We start from the raw sequence: 20,148 nt of genomic DNA, 5'->3' as shown, positions 1-20,148 counted from the left end.
GCCCCCCAGCTGGGGGTGGGCATGGGTCTGGATGGATCCACAACCACTGTTTCCAGTGCTGGAGCCAGAGCAGTGGACCAGAGCCTGAACATTGAGGCTGTTGCTGGGCCCAGAGCTGCTGTAGACTGGAACCATCATGTCGTAGCTGGTGCTAGCAAGAGATCCTTGGTGGAAGATGTTCTGTGGAGCAATGATAGATGTTAAGAGGGTTGCAGCTGGCTGTGTCCTGCTGCTGGAGCAGTCATCATCGTCCACCTCCATGTCCTCCACTTCATCCCACAGATCAGTGATCCTCGGGCTGCCTGGAGCAGAGATCATCTCAATGTCATTGGGATAGAGAGAGCTGGAGACGAGTGTAAGGGAGGTGGTCGTGCAGCTTGAGGTGCTAGCCTGCTGTGGTGGAGGGTACGCGGTCATGCTAGTGCTAGCATGCTGTGGTGGAGGGTACGCGGTCATGCTAGTGCGAGCATGCTGTGGTGGAGGGTACGCGGTCATGCTAGTGCTAGCCTGCTGTGGTGGGGGGTACCCGGTCATGCTAGTGCTAGCCTGCCGTGGTGGAGGGTACGCGGTCATGCTAGTGCCAGCCTGCCGTGGTGGAGGGTATGCAGTCATGCTAATGCTAGCCTGCTGTGGAGGGCAAGCGGTGAGGCTTGGGCTAGGATGGTAGCCTTGGGTGCTCGGGCTAGCCTGTTGTGGAAGGTATGCAGTGAATCCAGAGTTAGCCTGTTGTGCAAGGTATGCGGCGAAGCTAGTGCTAGCCTGCTGTGGAGGGTAGACATCGTAGTACAGACCAGGGTCCATATAGCCATCAGGAGGCTGTGGTGGGCAAATGGGCTGACCAGGACTTTGATATTTGCTAGAACCAGGGTGCATCCTAGAGCTATGATCAGGCTGCATATAAGCAGGATGTGGTGGTGGGCAGATGGGCATGCTTGGCCCATTACAGTAGTAAGTGTTACCCTTAGGAGCAATCATGGTGCTAGGGCAAGCATTGTAGCTGTTGCTGGGCACAGATCTGCTGTAGACTGGAACCATCATGTCGTAGCTGGTGCCTGCAAGAGCTCCTTGGTGGAAGGTGCTCTGTGGAGCAGTGTGAGATGTGGAGAGGGGTGCAGCTGGCCGTGTCCTGCTGCTGGAGCGGTCATCACAGTCCACCTCCATGTCCTCCACTTTATCCAACATATTAGTCATCCTCGGGCTGGCCGGAGGAGAGATCATCTCTACGTCATGGGGATAGAGAGAGCTGGAGACTCGTGGGAGGGAGGTGGTCGTGTTGCTCCGAGAGCCAGTTGAGGTGCTGGCCGGCTGTGGAGGGTACACAGTCATGCTAGAGTTAGCCTGCTGTGGAGCGTAGACATCGTAGTACAGACCAGGGTCCATATAGCCATCAGGAGGCTGTGGTGGGCAGATGGGCTGAGCAGAACTTTGATAGTTGCTAGGAATGCTAGAACCAGGGTTCATCCCAGAGCTCTGATCAAGGTACATATGTGGTGCAGGATGTGGTGGAGGGCATATGGGCATGCTTGGCATGCTTGGCCCATTGTAGTGGTTAGAGGTGCTTCCCTTTGGATGACTCGTGGGGCTGGGCCACATCATATCCCCAGGGTGCTGCGGAGGGCAGCTATTGACACTAGACCCGGGATAGCTCGAGCTGCTAAATCCAGGGCCGCTGGAGATGCTAGGTCCAGGGAAGCCAGAGTTGCCAGGGCTGAGAGCTATGGCTGCCGGCTGTGGGGGGCAGATGTAAGTGCTCGACCCAGGGTAAGCAGAGGCAGCCGGGTCTAGCTGTTGTGGAAGACAGCTAGAGGCCATGAAGTGGCTGCTCGACTCCGGATGAATCCCTACAGGCCTGCCACTAGCATAGAAGGCCATCTCGTTAGCCAACAAATGCACAGACAAGGTCTGGTCTGGAAGCTCATCATCCGAGCTGTCTTCATCAGAAGAGGAGTCGATGACGATGATATTGGGATCCACATTTTTCTTCAGGGCCACATATGCATCTCCTTGGTCTTTGTAGGAGCCCCACATACGGGCGGAGAACTGGTTGGAGGGTTGTGTGGAATCTGTAGCTGAAAGAGCAGAAGGAGACTCAAGATGTAGTCCAGAAATCAAACATGATAGATATTCATCTTGATTAATTTGACCATGCATGTGTTGCTTTGTAATTAAATAGTTTTTAAGTTTAAGGTTATAGGTTATTACAGAAGTGTAAGAAGGTACATTATGAAAGGAAGGGGTTTGTGGTTATTATAAAGGGCAGTTTATTGTTATGACCAGAACAAGATCAACTTTACCATCCACTTAGCCCTGGAAAGCCCAAACATATGCCAGTTTGCTCTTGTATAATAACGTATTGTTAAACGGTAATGAGTTGATATGTAACTCATGCAGTTATGGTACATATTGCTTTGTAGTTTGATAGCTATGGCAACCCAATTGTTTGCAAAAAAAATAATCCTGAATTGCTTACTGAACAGATTCATTTTGTGGGATGAACTGCCCTCTAAACTGACAATTTATCCTTTCCTAACCACCCTTTAGATTCTGTGTTAAGCTTTTAACAAACCTAAAGACAAAATTAACTAACATTCAGTTTTTAACAAAGTTAATGACAAACTTAATGACCACTCTTTCAGTTTGTTAAGCTTCAAACAAACTGAATGTAATAACTTTATGATAATTAATACTTTTAATAGGAATATAATATTTTTAGTTCTGAATCATATAATAAAATTGAATGAATTTCATTACTCACCAAGGTAATTAACCTGATCCAAAACTGTCATGGGGTTCATTTTCATCATGGTTGCATGGTATGCATGAAAGTAGATCTGATGTCTTTGAGAACATTTGGTTTTCTTGTGTAAATTTTTTGGAATGTTTAAGTGTTCCAAAATGCTTCCATTGTCTCCATTGGTTCAGATCCAATTCTGCTGACATCATAATAGGACTACCTCAGTATCTATTGATCCATATAAAATACATATATACAACATGTTTGTTTTCTATAACCTTTATTCTGGTGGTTAACCTTTGGCTGATGGTGGTGCAAGTACAAAAAACAATGTACAACACAAATAAACAATTCTGGATATCAATATAAAGATTGTACATGTGTGCATCTCCTGAAGTTCCTAGAAAGATTGCCCATAAAACAGCACAAACAGTCATGCCCTTTGGTTGACTTTTGCTCTTTTATTCACATGAATAATCTGTATTATTCCAAGTGTGAAAACAATTCTAATACAGTAGAGTACGCTTAAGGTGTTCAACCTTGTTCAGACACGACACAGAAATGAGCACTGTGCATCCCTCATACAGATTTGTTCTGAAACGTCTGAATTGACAGCAAGGCCTATCCTTGCCTACGTTCCCCAGGCCCTGTCAATCATGCATAAAGGAAGACTCTAATGCAGACGTCAGTTCGCCGTGCAGTCAGTTCACACAGTCGATCACAGAACACCATAGCTGGATTGTGTTGGCAAACAAGACTTGTTGGATAATCACCAGTGATTGGATAATCACCTCTAATGTTTTTTTGCAGTGGGGGCAGGTCTGTCCGACACCCCCCCCCCCCCTCTCCCCCTCGGCCAAAATAAAGTTCTAACCCTATATTTTGGAGTAGGTTAATGTAATAGTCTAGTAACAAATGTAATATTGCATTTATATTTTTTCTATTTCTGTAAAGCAATACAGTTAGGCTACTTAAAGTATGTTCTAAATGGCAGAAATATGCTGCCAATTAATAATTGACGTAACAACTTATTGTAAATGGTCAGTAGCCTAGCCTATTGATTAAGAGGCCACTCGGAAGCATGAACACTGTCTGCTTCATTTGATAGGCTAAGCATTCTGTAGCAAATGATAACAATATACCCACTATTAATTAAAACTACTTCAGCATAATAATGCACCTAAAATTAGGGATGCACCGATCCGACTTTTTCAGTCCCGATACCCGTGCCTGGGCTTTGTGTATCTGTCGATAACCGATACCGATCCGATACCGTTGTTGAATTAATAATAAACTGTATACCTCCCACCTTATACCTTCCTTCTACCATGTGGAAAATACTAAAGGCACCAGACTTTCCTATAAGACAAAATAACAGATGTAATCTACTGCATTCTTATTTATTTGTTATTCAAAAAACAATTGTGCATTAAAAATGTGAAAATAGAATGTAATCAAACGTAGGGCCTATTAAAATAAATGAAATGTAGCAGTAGAAACAAAATAGTGTATTGGTCAAACATACAATAGTAATCAGACAGCTACCAAACATTGTACACATTTAAAAAATATTTGAATTTGTATTTATTTGTTGTCGCTTGTGTGTGAACCATGGAAGTTTTTAGATTGAAGCATTGCACCGTGCGGTTTACAGCTCGTGTCCAACCAGTAGACAGAAACGTAAAAGCAACATGGAGCAAGCCAAAGAGTTGGCGATATTTCACGCTTGCAACGCCAACTAGTTCGTCGGCTGTTTGCAATGTCTGCAAAGTAAATGTTTTGAGGGGTGGTGGTAGTACTGCAAAGTACAATAGTACCAATTTAATCAAGCACAATGCTAGGAGCACGCCAAATTCCTGCAGCCCAACGACTCTACTATACTGTAGAATCTACAGTGGGCACTGTCGGAAATATTTAGAACTCAAGCATCTAAAGGTTCGGTTAACTCATGCTGCTGAAAAATGACATAGAATATGCTGTGAAAAAAGGGTGGATAGGCTGAATTTTCTGAGCCCCGGTCCAGCTATTTTGTCAATATGGGGGCCGATATCCGATCTTAGTATCTGATCGGTGGCACCCCTACCTAAAATACAAACGTGAGCAAGGGCAGCAATCGCTATTGAATCAACAGGCATGCAATTATGCTAGCAGGGGAAGAATACAAACAACAAAAATCACCATTTAACTTAAATCTGCAATAACTGTAGACTAATACAATAACAGGCTTTAATGAACTGACAACATAAGTCATACGACTTACAGTTCTCAAGGACGCACACACGCAATCTCAACTGCGCTGTGAACAGGGGTGGATCTAGAAAAATATTCATGGGGTGGCAAAAGGGTGGCAGGAGATTTTGAGGGGTGGCACCCCCGTGGCAGAAGTATATATGCTGATTCAATCGCAGTCATATTGATCAATGTTTATTTGGAATCAATTTTATTTGGAATGCCCCCAAGTTAAGACATTTTAACTCAAAAACATTACCTTACAACAATTATTATATTACAACAAACATTATTATGGCATATTTTTTAAGCCTTAATAAATCAAAGATATTGAAGAAACACTGAACAACACTGATTTATTGGCTAATCCATAATAAACTGTATCATCAAACCAAAGTTTGGACAACTTGGCTGGCTAGTAGTAGAAGAATGTGCCACAAGTTTGAAGTTTGTATGGTCCATTTTGACAAAAATGTTGAAGAAACACTGAAAATGGTGTGTATTCAAATGGATGCTAGATTTTTTCTGCATTCAGGCTGTCTACTCTGTTACCCCTGTCCCTAAATATGACACGGAGCCTGAACAGAGGTACAGATATGAATGTCTGTTGAATCTCGAATATAAAACTGATTTCACTTCGGTCTCAGTCGGCGCAGTGGGGAGGGTGGTTGGAGTTGTCTAGTGCTGCATCCACTTGCACTGGGATATTAGCAGGCCCCAAATTCGCGAGCGAATTACGTTTTACAAAAATCTGTGGAATTTCAAATAGAATGTATTGGTCTGTATTGGAATTTAAATAAGCTTGTCAACTCATTATGTCTGTATTCTTTCCGAAATGTTTAACCTGTAAACAGAGACCATTTCCACCAGTGTAGGTAGTAGCCTCGGTCTGTGATAGCAATAAAAGGAAGTCTGTCAACCCTAAAACTGATACAGTAGCTAACGTTAACGTTAGAGTATAGCCAATATTAAAACGTTAGTCAAAAATGTTCAGATTCAGCCCTGAAGAATTGACACGGAAACACTTATCAACCAAAATTACAGGAATAGACAGGTACAGTGAGTGTTCAGGCGAACTTTATGAGGATGGATCAATACTTTTCTGCAAAGTCTGTCAACATTCAAACGACCATAGCCTATTCCGCGTCAAACTGTTGTGGAACGTCTTTGGTCGCTCCGACAAAAGAACAGGAAGGCTGTCGTAATTCCGCAGTTTTTTAGTCTGAATAACTGCAGAACATGTAAAAAAATCAGCAGATTTTTGGGGGTTTGTATAGAAATTCGCTCTCGCAAATGTACGAGTGGGTAGGGGGGGTTTGAGTCGTGTAGTGCTGCATTCACTTGCAGTGGGATATTAGAAATTCGCTGTGGCAAATGTCCTACTCGGCGGAGTGGGGAGGGGGGGTGGAGTCGTCTCATGCTGCATTCGCTCAGTCGGATATTAGAAATTCGCTTTCGCAAATGTCAGATGAGCCACAACTTTTCTTTGTTTTCAATACTGCGAACTGGGGTGGCAGCTGGGGTGGCAAGGCTATTCTTAGGGTGGCAGTTGCCACCCCGTGCCACCCCGGTAGATCCGCCCCTGGCTGTGAAGCGTGTGTCCTTGCTATTCTCCGACATGCACTCAAACAATCCCTGCTGATAGATGGCCTAAAATCTTGTGCAGACCTACTTCTGATACCGTGGCTGCAGAAATGACAAAATCAACATAGAGGAAACACTGAGTCTCTGATCATTTGGAAACTCTTCCATGCCAAGTGTAGTGACCCACGTGAACTTCTCAGTTCAACAACAGAGGCAAAGTTTATATCCAAGTGGTACTGCTTATCTTTTTATCATACAGACTTATTTAAAATGTCAAGATACAAAATAAATGAAATCCTTAAACACATGCTTATCATTTTATTAACTTGTCAATCAAGCACTGTAATTGAGTGCAACTCTAGAAATATGAGTATTTTATAATGCTTTGTAAAAAAATTATATTAGAAAATAGTGGTGGCACAATCCTCTTGATAGAATGCGGAAACGGAAACTTTCACCGTTTCAAAGAAGGAAAAGTGACGACACAGCCTCAGCGCACCCTCCGTCGCGTACGAAGACGATTCACTGTGACAATCATCCTCCTCTTCTTGGGGACGGGCTCGTCCTCTGCTAGGCCATAGTGGTCCAGTGTGGCCTCCCTCACCCTCTTTCTGGTCTTGGCCTCAGAGGGGTTCTGGATGCCCCCCAGCTGGGGGTGGGCATGGGTCTGGATGGATCCACAACCACTGTTTCCAGTGCTGGAGCCAGAGCAGTGGACCAGAGCCTGAACATTGAGGCTGTTGCTGGGCCCAGAGCTGCTGTAGACTGGAACCATCATGTCGTAGCTGGTGCTAGCAAGAGATCCTTGGTGGAAGGTGTTCTGTGGAGCAATGATAGATGTTAAGAGGGTTGCAGCTGGCTGTGTCCTGCTGCTGGAGCAGTCATCATCGTCCACCTCCATGTCCTCCACTTCATCCCACAGATCAGTGATCCTCGGGCTGCCTGGAGCAGAGATCATCTCAATGTCATTGGGATAGAGAGAGCTGGAGACGAGTGTAAGGGAGGTGGTCGTGCAGCTTGAGGTGCTAGCCTGCTGTGGTGGAGGGTACGCGGTCATGCTAGTGCTAGCATGCTGTGGTGGAGGGTACGCGGTCATGCTAGTGCGAGCATGCTGTGGTGGAGGGTATGCGGTCATGCTAGTGCTAGCCTGCTGTGGTGGAGGGTACCCGGTCATGCTAGTGCTAGCCTGCCGTGGTGGAGGGTACGCGGTCATGCTAATGCTAGCCTGCCGTGGTGGAGGGTACGCGGTCATGCTAATGCTAGCCTGCTGTGGAGGGCAAGCGGTGAGGCTTGGGCTAGGATGGTAGCCTTGGGTGCTCGGGCTAGCCTGTTGTGGAAGGTATGCAGTGAATCCAGAGTTAGCCTGTTGTGCAAGGTATGCGGCGAAGCTAGTGCTAGCCTGCTGTGGAGCGTAGACATCGTAGTACAGACCAGGGTCCATATAGCCATCAGGAGGCTGTGGTGGGCAGATGGGCTGAGCAGGACTTTGATAGTTGCTAGGAATGCTAGAACCAGGGTTCATCCCAGAGCTCTGATCAAGGTACATATGTGGTGCAGGATGTGGTGGAGGGCATATGGGCATGCTTGGCATGCTTGGCCCATTGTAGTGGTTAGAGGTGCTTCCCTTTGGATGACTCGTGGGGCTGGGCCACATCATATCCCCAGGGTGCTGCGGAGGGCAGCTATTGACACTAGGCCCAGGATAGCTCGAGCTGCTAAATCCAGGGCCGCTGGAGATGCTAGGTCCAGGGAAGCCAGAGTTGCCAGGGCTGAGAGCTATGGCTGCCGGCTGTGGGGGGCAGATGTAAGTGCTCGACCCAGGGTAAGCAAAGGCAGCCGGGTCTAGCTGTTGTGGAAGACAGCTAGAGGCCATGAAGTGGCTGCTCGACTCCGGATGAATTCCTACAGGCCTGCCACTAGCATAGAAGGCCATCTCGTTAGCCAACAAATGCACAGACAAGGTCTGGTCTGGAAGCTCATCATCCGAGCTGTCTTCATCAGAAGAGGAGTCGATGACGATGATATTGGGATCCACATTTTTCTTCAGGGCCACATATGCATCTCCTTGGTCTTTGTAGGAGCCCCACATACGGGCGGAGAACTGGTTGGAGGGTTGTGTGGAATCTGTAGCTGAAAGAGCAGAAGGAGACTCAAGATGTAGTCCAGAAATCAAACATGATAGATATTCATCTTGATTAATTTGACCATGCATGTGTTGCTTTGTAATTAAATAGTTTTTATGTTTAAGGTTATAGGTTATTACAGAAGTGTAAGAAGGTACATTATGGAGGAAGGGGTTTGTGGTTATTATAAAGGGCAGTTTATTGTTATGACCAGAACAAGATCAACTTTACCATCCACTTAGCCCTGGAAAGCCCAAACATATGCCAGTTTGCTCTTGTATAATAACGTATTGTTAAACGGTAATGAGTTGATATGTAACTCATGCAGTTATGGGACATATTGCTTTGTAGTTTGATAGCTATGGCAACCCAATTGTTTGCAAAAAAAAAAATCCTGAATTGCTTACTGAACAGATTCATTTTGTGGGATGAACTGCCCTCTAAACGGACAATTTATCCTTTCCTAACCACCCTTTAGATTCTGTGTTAAGCTTTTAACAAACCTAAAGACAAAATTAACTAACATTCAGTTTTTAACAAAGTTAATGACAAACTTAATGACCACTCTTTCAGTTTGTTAAGCTTCAAACAAACTGAATGTAATAACTTTATGATAATTAATACTTTTAATAGGAATATAATATTTTTAGTTCTGAATCATATAATAAAATTGAATGAATTTCATTACTCACCAAGGTAATTAACCTGATCCAAAACTGTCATGGGGTTCATTTTCATCATGGTTGCATGGTATGCATGAAAGTAGATCTGATGTCTTTGAGAACATTTGTTTTTCTTGTGTAAACTTTTTGGAATGTTTAATTGTTCCAAAATGCTTCCATTGTCTCCATTGGTTCAGATCCAATTCTGCTGACATCATAATAGGACTACCTCAGTATCTATTGATCCATATAAAATACATATATACAACATGTTTGTTTTCTATAACCTTTATTCTGGTGGTTAACCTTTGGCTGATGGTGGTGCAAGTACAAAAAACAATGTACAACACAAATAAACAATTCTGGATATCAATATAAAGATTGTACATGTGTGCATCTCCTGAAGTTCCTAGAAAGATTGCCCATAAAACAGCACCAACAGTCATGCCCTTTGGTTGACTTTTGCTCTTTTATTCACATGAATAATCTGTATTATTCCAAGGGTGAAAACAATTCTAATACAGTAGAGTACGCTTAAGGTGTTCAACCTTGTTCAGACACGACACAGAAATGAGCACTGTGCATCCCTCATACAGATTTGTTCTGAAACGTCTGAATTGACAGCAAGCCCTATCCTTGCCTACGTTCCCCAGGCCCTGTCAATCATGCATAAAGGAAGACTCTAATGCAGACGTCAGTTCGCCGTGCAGTCAGTTCACACAGTCGATCACAGAACACCATAGCTGGATTGTGTTGGCAAACAAGACTTGTTGGATAATCACCAGTGATTGGATAATCACCTCTAATTTTTTTTTGCAGTGGGGGCAGGTCTGTCCGACACCCTCTCCCCCTCGGCCAAAATAAAGTTCTAACCCTATATTTTGGAGTAGGTTAATGAAATAGTCTAGTAACAAATGTAATATTGCATTTATATTTTTTCTATTTCTGTAAAGCAATACAGTTAGGCTACTTAAAGTATGTTCTAAATGGCAGAAATATGCTGCCAATTAATAATTGACGTAACAACTTATTGTAAATGGTCAGTAGCCTAGCCTACTGATTAAGAGGCCACTCGGAAGCATGAACACTGTCTGCTTCATTTGATAGGCTAAGCATTCTGTAGCAAATGATAACAATATACCCACTATTAATTAAAACTACTTCAGCATAATAATGCACCTAAAATTAGGGATGCACCGATCCGACTTTTTCAGTCCCGATACCCGTGCCTGGGCTTTGTGTATCTGTCGATAACCGATACCGATCCAATACCGTTGTTGAATTAATAATAAACTGTATACCTCCCACCTTATACCTTCCTTCTACCATGTGGAAAATACTAAAGGCACCAGACTTTCCTATAAGACAAAATAACAGATGTAATCTACTGCATTCTTATTTATTTGTTATTCAAAAAACAATTGTGCATTAAAAATGTGAAAATAGAATGTAATCAAACGTAGGGCCTATTAAAATAAATGAAATGTTGCAGTAGAAACAAAATAGTGTATTGGTCAAACATACAATAGTAATCAGACAGCTACCAAACATTGTAAACATTTAAAAAATATTTGAATTTGTATTTATTTGTTGTCGCTTGTGTGTGAACCATGGACGTTTTTAGATTGAAGCATTGCACCGTGCGGTTTACAGCTCGTGTCCAACCAGTAGACAGAAACGTAAAAGCAACATGGAGCAAGCCAAAGAGTTGGAGATATTTCACGCTTGCAACGCCAACTAGTTCGTCGGCTGTTTGCAATGTCTGCAAAGTAAATGTTTTGAGGGGTGGTGGTAGTACTGCAAAGTACAATAGTACCAATTTAATCAAGCACAATGCTAGGAGCACGCCAAATTCCTGCAGCCCAACGACTCTACTATACTGTAGAATCTACAGTGGGCACTGTCGGAAATATTTAGAACTCAAGCATCTAAAGGTTCGGTTAACTCACGCTGCTGAAAAATGACATAGAATATGCTGTGAAAAAAGGGTGGATAGGCTGAATTTTCTGAGCCCCGGTCCAGCTATTTTGTCAATATGGGGGCCGATATCCGATCTTAGTATCTGATCGGTGGCACCCCTACCTAAAATACAAACGTGAGCAAGGGCAGCAATCGCTATCGAATCAACAGGCATGCAATTATGCTAGCAGGGGAAGAATACAAACAACGAAAATCACCATTTAACTTAAATCTGCAATAACTGTAGACTAATACAATAACAGGCTTTAATGAACTGACAACATAAGTCATACGACTTACAGTTCTCAAGGACGCACACACGCAATCTCAACTGCGCTGTGAACAGGGGTGGATCTAGAAAAATATTCATGGGGTGGCAAAAGGGTGGCAGGAGATTTTGAGGGGTGGCACCCCCGTGGCAGAAGTATATATGCTGATTCAATCGCAGTCATATTGATCAATGTTTATTTGGAATCAATTTTATTTGGAATGCCCCCAAGTTAAGACATTTTAACTCAAAAACATTACCTTACAACAATTATTATATTACAACAAACATTATTATGGCATATTTTTTAAGCCTTAATAAATCAAAGATATTGAAGAAACACTGAACAACACTGATTTATTGGCTAATCCATAATAAACTGTATCATCAAACCAAAGTTTGGACAACTTGGCTGGCTAGTAGTAGAAGAATGTGCCACAAGTTTGAAGTTTGTATGGTCCATTTTGACAAAAATGTTGAAGAAACACTGAAAATGGTGTGTATTCAAATGGATGCTAGATTTTTTCTGCATTCAGGCTGTCTACTCTGTTACCCCTGTCCCTAAATATGACACGGAGCCTGAACAGAGGTACAGATATGAATGTCTGTTGAATCTCGAATATAAAACTGATTTCACTTCGGTCTCAGTCGGCGCAGTGGGGAGGGTGGTTGGAGTTGTCTAGTGCTGCATCCACTTGCACTGGGATATTAGCAGGCCCCAAATTCGCGAGCGAATTACGTTTTACAAAAATCTGTGGAATTTCAAATAGAATGTATTGGTCTGTATTGGAATTTAAATAAGCTTGTCAACTCATTATGTCTGTATTCTTTCCGAAATGTTTAACCTGTAAACAGAGACCATTTCCACCAGTGTAGGTAGTAGCCTCGGTCTGTGATAGCAATAAAAGGAAGTCTGTCAACCCTAAAACTGATACAGTAGCTAACGTTAACGTTAGACTATAGCCAATATTAAAACGTTAGTCAAAAATGTTCAGATTCAGCCCTGAAGAATTGACACGGAAACACTTATCAACCAAAATTACAGGAATAGACAGGTACAGTGAGTGTTCAGGCGAACTTTATGAGGATGGATCAATACTTTTCTGCAAAGTCTGTCAACATTCAAACGACCATAGCCTATTCCGCGTCAAACTGTTGTGGAACGTCTTCGGTCGCTCCGACAAAAGAACAGGAAGGCTGTCGTAATTCCGTAGTTTTTTAGTCTGAATAACCGCAGAACATGTAAAAAAAATCAGCAGAATTTTGGGGGTTTGTATAGAAATTCGCTCTCGCAAATGTACGAGAGGGTAGGGGTGTTTGAGTCGTGTAGTGCTGCATTCGCTCAGTCGGATATTAGAAATTCGCTTTCGCAAATGTCAGATGAGCCACAACTTTTCTTTGTTTTCAAAACTGCGAACTGGGGTGGCAGCTGGGGTGGCAAGGCTATTCTTAGGGTGGCAGTTGCCACCCCGTGCCACCCCGGTAGATCCGCCCCTGGCTGTGAAGCGTGTGTCCTTGCTATTCTCCGACATGCACTCAAACAATCCCTGCTGATAGATGGCCTAAAATCTTGTGCAGACCTACTTCTGATACCGTGGCTGCAGAAATGACAAAATCAACATAGAGGAAACACTGAGTCTCTGATCATTTGGAAACTCTTCCATGCCAAGTGTAGTGACCCACGTGAACTTCTCAGTTCAACAACAGAGGCAAAGTTTATATCCAAGTGGTACTGCTTATCTTTTTATCATACAGACTTATTTAAAATGTCAAGATACAAAATAAATGAAATCCTTAAACACATGCTTATCATTTTATTAACTTGTCAATCAAGCACTGTAATTGAGTGCAACTCTAGAAATATGAGTATTTTATAATGCTTTGTAAAAAAATTATATTAGAAAATAGTGGTGGCACAATCCTCTTGATAGAATGCGGAAACGGAAACTTTCACCGTTTCAAAGAAGGAAAAGTGACGACACAGCCTCAGCGCACCCTCCGTCGCGTACGAAGACGATTCACTGTGACAATCATCCTCCTCTTCTTGGGGACGGGCTCGTCCTCTGCTAGGCCATAGTGGTCCAGTGTGGCCTCCCTCACCCTCTTTCTGGTCTTGGCCTCAGAGGGGTTCTGGATGCCCCCCAGCTGGGGGTGGGCATGGGTCTGGATGGATCCACAACCACTGTTTCCAGTGCTGGAGCCAGAGCAGTGGACCAGAGCCTGAACATTGAGGCTGTTGCTGGGCCCAGAGCTGCTGTAGACTGGAACCATCATGTCGTAGCTGGTGCTAGCAAGAGATCCTTGGTGGAAGGTGTTCTGTGGAGCAATGATAGATGTTAAGAGGGTTGCAGCTGGCTGTGTCCTGCTGCTGGAGCAGTCATCATCGTCCACCTCCATGTCCTCCACTTCATCCCACAGATCAGTGATCCTCGGGCTGCCTGGAGCAGAGATCATCTCAATGTCATTGGGATAGAGAGAGCTGGAGACGAGTGTAAGGGAGGTGGTCGTGCAGCTTGAGGTGCTAGCCTGCTGTGGTGGAGGGTACGCGGTCATGCTAGTGCTAGCATGCTGTGGTGGAGGGTACGCGGTCATGCTAGTGCGAGCATGCTGTGGTGGAGGGTATGCGGTCATGCTAGTGCTAGCCTGCTGTGGTGGAGGGTACCCGGTCATGCTAGTGCTAGCCTGCCGTGGTGGAGGGTACGCGGTCATGCTAATGCTAGCCTGCCGTGGTGGAGGGTACGCGGTCATGCTAATGCTAGCCTGCTGTGGAGGGCAAGCGGTGAGGCTTGGGCTAGGATGGTAGCCTTGGGTGCTCGGGCTAGCCTGTTGTGGAAGGTATGCAGTGAATCCAGAGTTAGCCTGTTGTGCAAGGTATGCGGCGAAGCTAGTGCTAGCCTGCTGCGGAGGGTAGACATCGTAGTACAGACCAGGGTCCATATAGCCATCAGGAGGCTGTGGTGGGCAGATGGGCTGAGCAGGACTTTGATAGTTGCTAGGAATGCTAGAACCAGGGTTCATCCCAGAGCTCTGATCAAGGTACATATGTGGTGCAGGATGTGGTGGAGGGCATATGGGCATGCTTGGCATGCTTGGCCCATTGTAGTGGTTAGAGGTGCTTCCCTTTGGATGACTCGTGGGGCTGGGCCACATCATATCCCCAGGGTGCTGCGGAGGGCAGCTATTGACACTAGACCCGGGATAGCTCGAGCTGCTAAATCCAGGGCCGCTGGAGATGCTAGGTCCAGGGAAGCCAGAGTTGCCAGGGCTGAGAGCTATGGCTGCCGGCTGTGGGGGGCAGATGTAAGTGCTCGACCCAGGGTAAGCAGAGGCAGCCGGGTCTAGCTGTTGTGGAAGACAGCTAGAGGCCATGAAGTGGCTGCTCGACTCCGGATGAATCCCTACAGGCCTGCCACTAGCATAGAAGGCCATCTCGTTAGCCAACAAATGCACAGACAAGGTCTGGTCTGGAAGCTCATCATCCGAGCTGTCTTCATCAGAAGAGGAGTCGATGACAATGATATTGGGATCCACATTTTTCTTCAGGGCCACATATGCATCTCCTTGGTCTTTGTAGGAGCCCCACATACGGGCGGAGAACTGGTTGGAGGGTTGTGTGGAATCTGTAGCTGAAAGAGCAGAAGGAGACTCAAGATGAAGTCCAGAAATCAAACATGATAGATATTCATCTTGATTAATTTGACCATGCATGTGTTGCTTTGTAATTGAATAGTTTTTAAGTTTAAGGTTATAGGTTATTACAGAAGTGTAAGAAGGTACATTATGGAGGAAGGGGTTTGTGGTTATTATAAAGGGCAGTTTATTGTTATGACCAGAACAAGATCAACTTTACCATCCACTTAGCCCTGGAAAGCCCAAACATATGCCAGTTTGCTCTTGTATAATAACGTATTGTTAAACGGTAATGAGTTGATATGTAACTCATGCAGTTATGGTACATATTGCTTTGTAGTTTGATAGCTATGGCAACCCAATTGTTTGCAAAAAAAATAATCCTGAATTGCTTACTGAACAGATTCATTTTGTGGGATGAACTGCCCTCTAAACTGACAATTTATCCTTTCCTAACCACCCTTTAGATTCTGTGTTAAGCTTTTAACAAACCTAAAGACAAAATTAACTAACATTCAGTTTTTAACAAAGTTAATGACAAACTTAATGACCACTCTTTCAGTTTGTTAAGCTTCAAACAAACTGAATGTAATAACTTTATGATAATTAATACTTTTAATAGGAATATAATATTTTTAGTTCTGAATCATATAATAAAATTGAATGAATTTCATTACTCACCAAGGTAATTAACCTGATCCAAAACTGTCATGGGGTTCATTTTCATCATGGTTGCATGGTATGCATGAAAGTAGATCTGATGTCTTTGAGAACATTTGTTTTTCTTGTGTAAACTTTTTGGAATGTTTAATTGTTCCAAAATGCTTCCATTGTCTCCATTGGTTCAGATCCAATTCTGCTGACATCATAATAGGACTACCTCAGTATCTATTGATCCATATAAAATACATATATACAACATGTTTGTTTTCTATAACCTTTATTCTGGTGGTTAACCTTTGGCTGATGGTGGTGCAAGTACAAAAAACAATGTACAACACAAATAAACAATTCTGGATATCAATATAAAGATTGTACATGTGTGCATCTCCTGAAGTTCCTAGAAAGATTGCCCATAAAACAGCACAAACAGTCATGCCCTTTGGTTGACTTTTGCTCTTTTATTCACATGAATAATCTGTATTATTCCAAGGGTGAAAACAATTCTAATACAGTAGAGTACGCTTAAGGTGTTCAACCTTGTTCAGACACGACACAGAAATGAGCACTGTGCATCCCTCATACAGATTTGTTCTGAAACGTCTGAATTGACAGCAAGGCCTATCCTTGCCTACGTTCCCCAGGCCCTGTCAATCATGCATAAAGGAAGACTCTAATGCAGACGTCAGTTCGCCGTGCAGTCAGTTCACACAGTCGATCACAGAACACCATAGCTGGATTGTGTTGGCAAACAAGACTTGTTGGATAATCACCAGTGATTGGATAATCACCTCTAATGTTTTTTTGCAGTGGGGGCAGGTCTGTCCGACACCCCCCCCCCCTCTCCCCCTCGGCCAAAATAAAGTTCTAACCCTATATTTTGGAGTAGGTTAATGTAATAGTCTAGTAACAAATGTAATATTGCATTTATATTTTTTCTATTTCTGTAAAGCAATACAGTTAGGCTACTTAAAGTATGTTCTAAATGGCAGAAATATGCTGCCAATTAATAATTGACGTAACAACTTATTGTAAATGGTCAGTAGCCTAGCCTATTGATTAAGAGGCCACTCGGAAGCATGAACACTGTCTGCTTCATTTGATAGGCTAAGCATTCTGTAGCAAATGATAACAATATACCCACTATTAATTAAAACTACTTCAGCATAATAATGCACCTAATATTAGGGATGCACCGATCCGACTTTCAGTCCCGATACCCGTGCCTGGGTTTTGTGTATCTGTCGATAACCGATACCGATCCGATACCGTTGTTGAATTAATAATAAACTGTATACCTCCCACCTTATACCTTCCTCCTACCATGTGGAAAATACTAAAGGCACCAGACTTTCCTATAAGACAAAATAACAGATGTAATCTACTGCATTCTTATTTATTTTTTATTCAAAAAACAATTATTGCTATTTTGTCAATATGGGGGCCGATATCCGATCTTAGTATCTGATCGGTGGCACCCCTACCTAAAATACAAACGTGAGCAAGGGCAGCAATCGCTATCGAATCAACAGGCATGCAATTATGCTAGCAGGGGAAGAATACAAACAACGAAAATCACCAGTTAACTTAAATCTGCAATAACTGTAGACTAATACAATAACAGGCTTTAATGAAATGACAACATAAGTCATACGACTTACCGTTCTCAAGGACGCACACACGCAATCTCAACTGCGCTGTGAACAGGGGTGGCTAGAAAAATATTCATGGGGTGGCAAAAGGGTGGCAGGAGATTTTGAGGGGTGGCACCCCCGTGGTAGAAGTATATATGCTGATTCAATTGCAGTCATAATAATCAATGTTTATTTTGAATCAGTTTTATTTGGAATGCCCCCAAGTTAAGACATTTTAACTCAAAAACATTACCGTACAACAATTATTATATTACAACAAACATTATTATGGCATATTTTTAAAGCCTTAATAAATCAAAGATATTGAAGAAACACTGAACAACACTGATTTATTGGCTAATCCATAATAAACTGTATCATCAAACCAAAGTATGGACAACTTGGCTGGCTAGTAGTAGAAGAATGTGCCACAAGTTTGAAGTTTGTATGGTCCATTTTGACAAAAATGTTGAAGAAACACTGAAAATGGTGTGTATTCAAATGGCTGCTAGATTTTTTCTGCATTCAGGCTGTCTACTCTGTTACCCCTGTCCCTAAATATGACACGGAGCCTGAACAGAGGTACAGATATGAATGTCTGTTGAATCTCGAATATAAAACTGATTTCACTTCGGTCTCAGTCGGCGCAGTGGGGAGGGTGGTTGGAGTTGTCTAGTGCTACATCCACTTGCACTGGGATATTAGCAGGCCCAAAATTCGCGAGCAAATTACGTTTTACGAAAATCTGTGGAATTTCAAATAGAATGTATTGGTCTGTATTGGAATTTAAATAAGCTTGTCAACTCATTATGTCTGTATTCTTTCCGAAATGTTTAACCTGTAAACAGAGACCATTTCCACCAGTGTAGGTAGTAGCCCCGGTCTGTGATAGCAATAAAAGGAAGTCTGTCAACCCTAAAACTGATACAGTAGCTAACGTTAACGTTAGACTATAGCCAATATTAAAACGTTAGTCAAAAATGTTCAGATTCAGCCCTGAAGAATTGACACAGAAACACTTATCAACCAAAATTACAGGAATAGACAGGTACAGTGAGTGTTCAGGCGAACTTTATGAGGATGGATCAATACTTTTCTGCAAAGTCTGTCAACATTCAAACGACCATAGCCTATTCCGCATCAAACTGTTGTGGAACGTCTTCGGTCGCTCCGACAAAAGAACAGGAAGGCTGTCGTAATTCCGTAGTTTTTTAGTCTGAATAACCGCAGAACATGTAAAAAAAATCAGCAGAATTTTGGGGGTTTGTATAGAAATTTGCTCTCGCAAATGTACGAGAGGGTAGGGGGGTTTGAGTCGTGTAGTGCTGCATTCACTTGCAGTGGGATATTAGAAATTCGCTCTCGCAAATGTCAGATGAGCCACAACCTTTCTTTGTTTTCAAAGCTGCGAACTGGGGTGGCAGCTGGGGTGGCAAGGCTATTCTTAGGGTGGCAGTTGCCACCCCGTGCCACCCCGGTAGATCCGCCCCTGGCTGTGAAGCGTGTGTACTTGCTATTCTCCGACATGCACTCAAACAATCCCTGCTGATAGACGGCCTAAAATCTTGTGCAGACCTACTTCTGATACCGTGGCTGCAGAAATGTAGCCGTGGCGGGCCGCCACGACAAAATCAACATAGAGGAAACACTGAGTCTCTGATCATTTGGACACTCGTCCATGCCAAGTGTAGTGACCCACGTGAACTTCTCAGTTCAACAACAGAGGCAAAGTTTATATCCAAGTGGTACTGCTTATCTTTTTATCATACAGACTTATTTAAAATGTCAAGATACAAAATAAATGAAATCCTTAAACACATGCTTATCATTTTATTAACTTGTCAATCAAGCACTGTAATTGAGTGCAACTCTAGAAATATGAGTATTTTATAATGCTTTAGTACAAAAATTATATTAGAAAATAGTGGTGGCACAATCCTCTTGATAGAATGCTGAAACGGAAACTTTCACCGTTTCAAAAAAGGAAAAGTGACGACACAGCCTCAGCGCACCCTCCGTCGCGTACGAAGACGATTCACTGTGACAATCATCCTCCTCTTCTTGGGGACGGGCTCGTCCTCTGCTAGGCCATAGTGGTCCAGTGTGGCCTCCCTCACCCTCTTTCTGGTCTTGGCCTCAGAGGGGTTCTGGATGCCCCCCAGCTGGGGGTGGGCATGGGTCTGGATGGATCCACAACCACTGTTTCCAGTGCTGGAGCCAGAGCAGTGGACCAGAGCCTGAACATTGAGGCTGTTGCTGGGCCCAGAGCTGCTGTAGACTGGAACCATCATGTCGTAGCTGGTGCTAGCAAGAGATCCTTGGTGGAAGATGTTCTGTGGAGCAATGATAGATGTTAAGAGGGTTGCAGCTGGCTGTGTCCTGCTGCTGGAGCAGTCATCATCGTCCACCTCCATGTCCTCCACTTCATCCCACAGATCAGTGATCCTCGGGCTGCCTGGAGCAGAGATCATCTCAATGTCATTGGGATAGAGAGAGCTGGAGACGAGTGTAAGGGAGGTGGTCGTGCAGCTTGAGGTGCTAGCCTGCTGTGGTGGAGGGTACGCGGTCATGCTAGTGCTAGCATGCTGTGGTGGAGGGTACGCGGTCATGCTAGTGCGAGCATGCTGTGGTGGAGGGTACGCGGTCATGCTAGTGCTAGCCTGCT

The 20,148-nt window shown here is 43.6% G+C and overlaps 1 protein-coding gene across 1 annotated transcript in view; it reads left to right on the top strand.

The window, feature by feature from the left end:
- Positions 1-20,148, top strand: part of LOC146254695 (mitofusin-1-like) — a 49,730-nt gene that overhangs the window by 17,586 nt on the left and 11,996 nt on the right. The window lies entirely within an intron of this gene.

This window comes from Hypomesus nipponensis, chromosome 16 (assembly GCF_054491055.1).
Source record: "Hypomesus nipponensis isolate SF chromosome 16, ASM5449105v1, whole genome shotgun sequence".
Lineage (NCBI taxonomy): Eukaryota > Metazoa > Chordata > Actinopteri > Osmeriformes > Osmeridae > Hypomesus > Hypomesus nipponensis.
The sequence above is the reverse complement of the archived record's forward strand: the minus strand, read 5'-3'. Positions and strand labels throughout refer to the sequence as shown.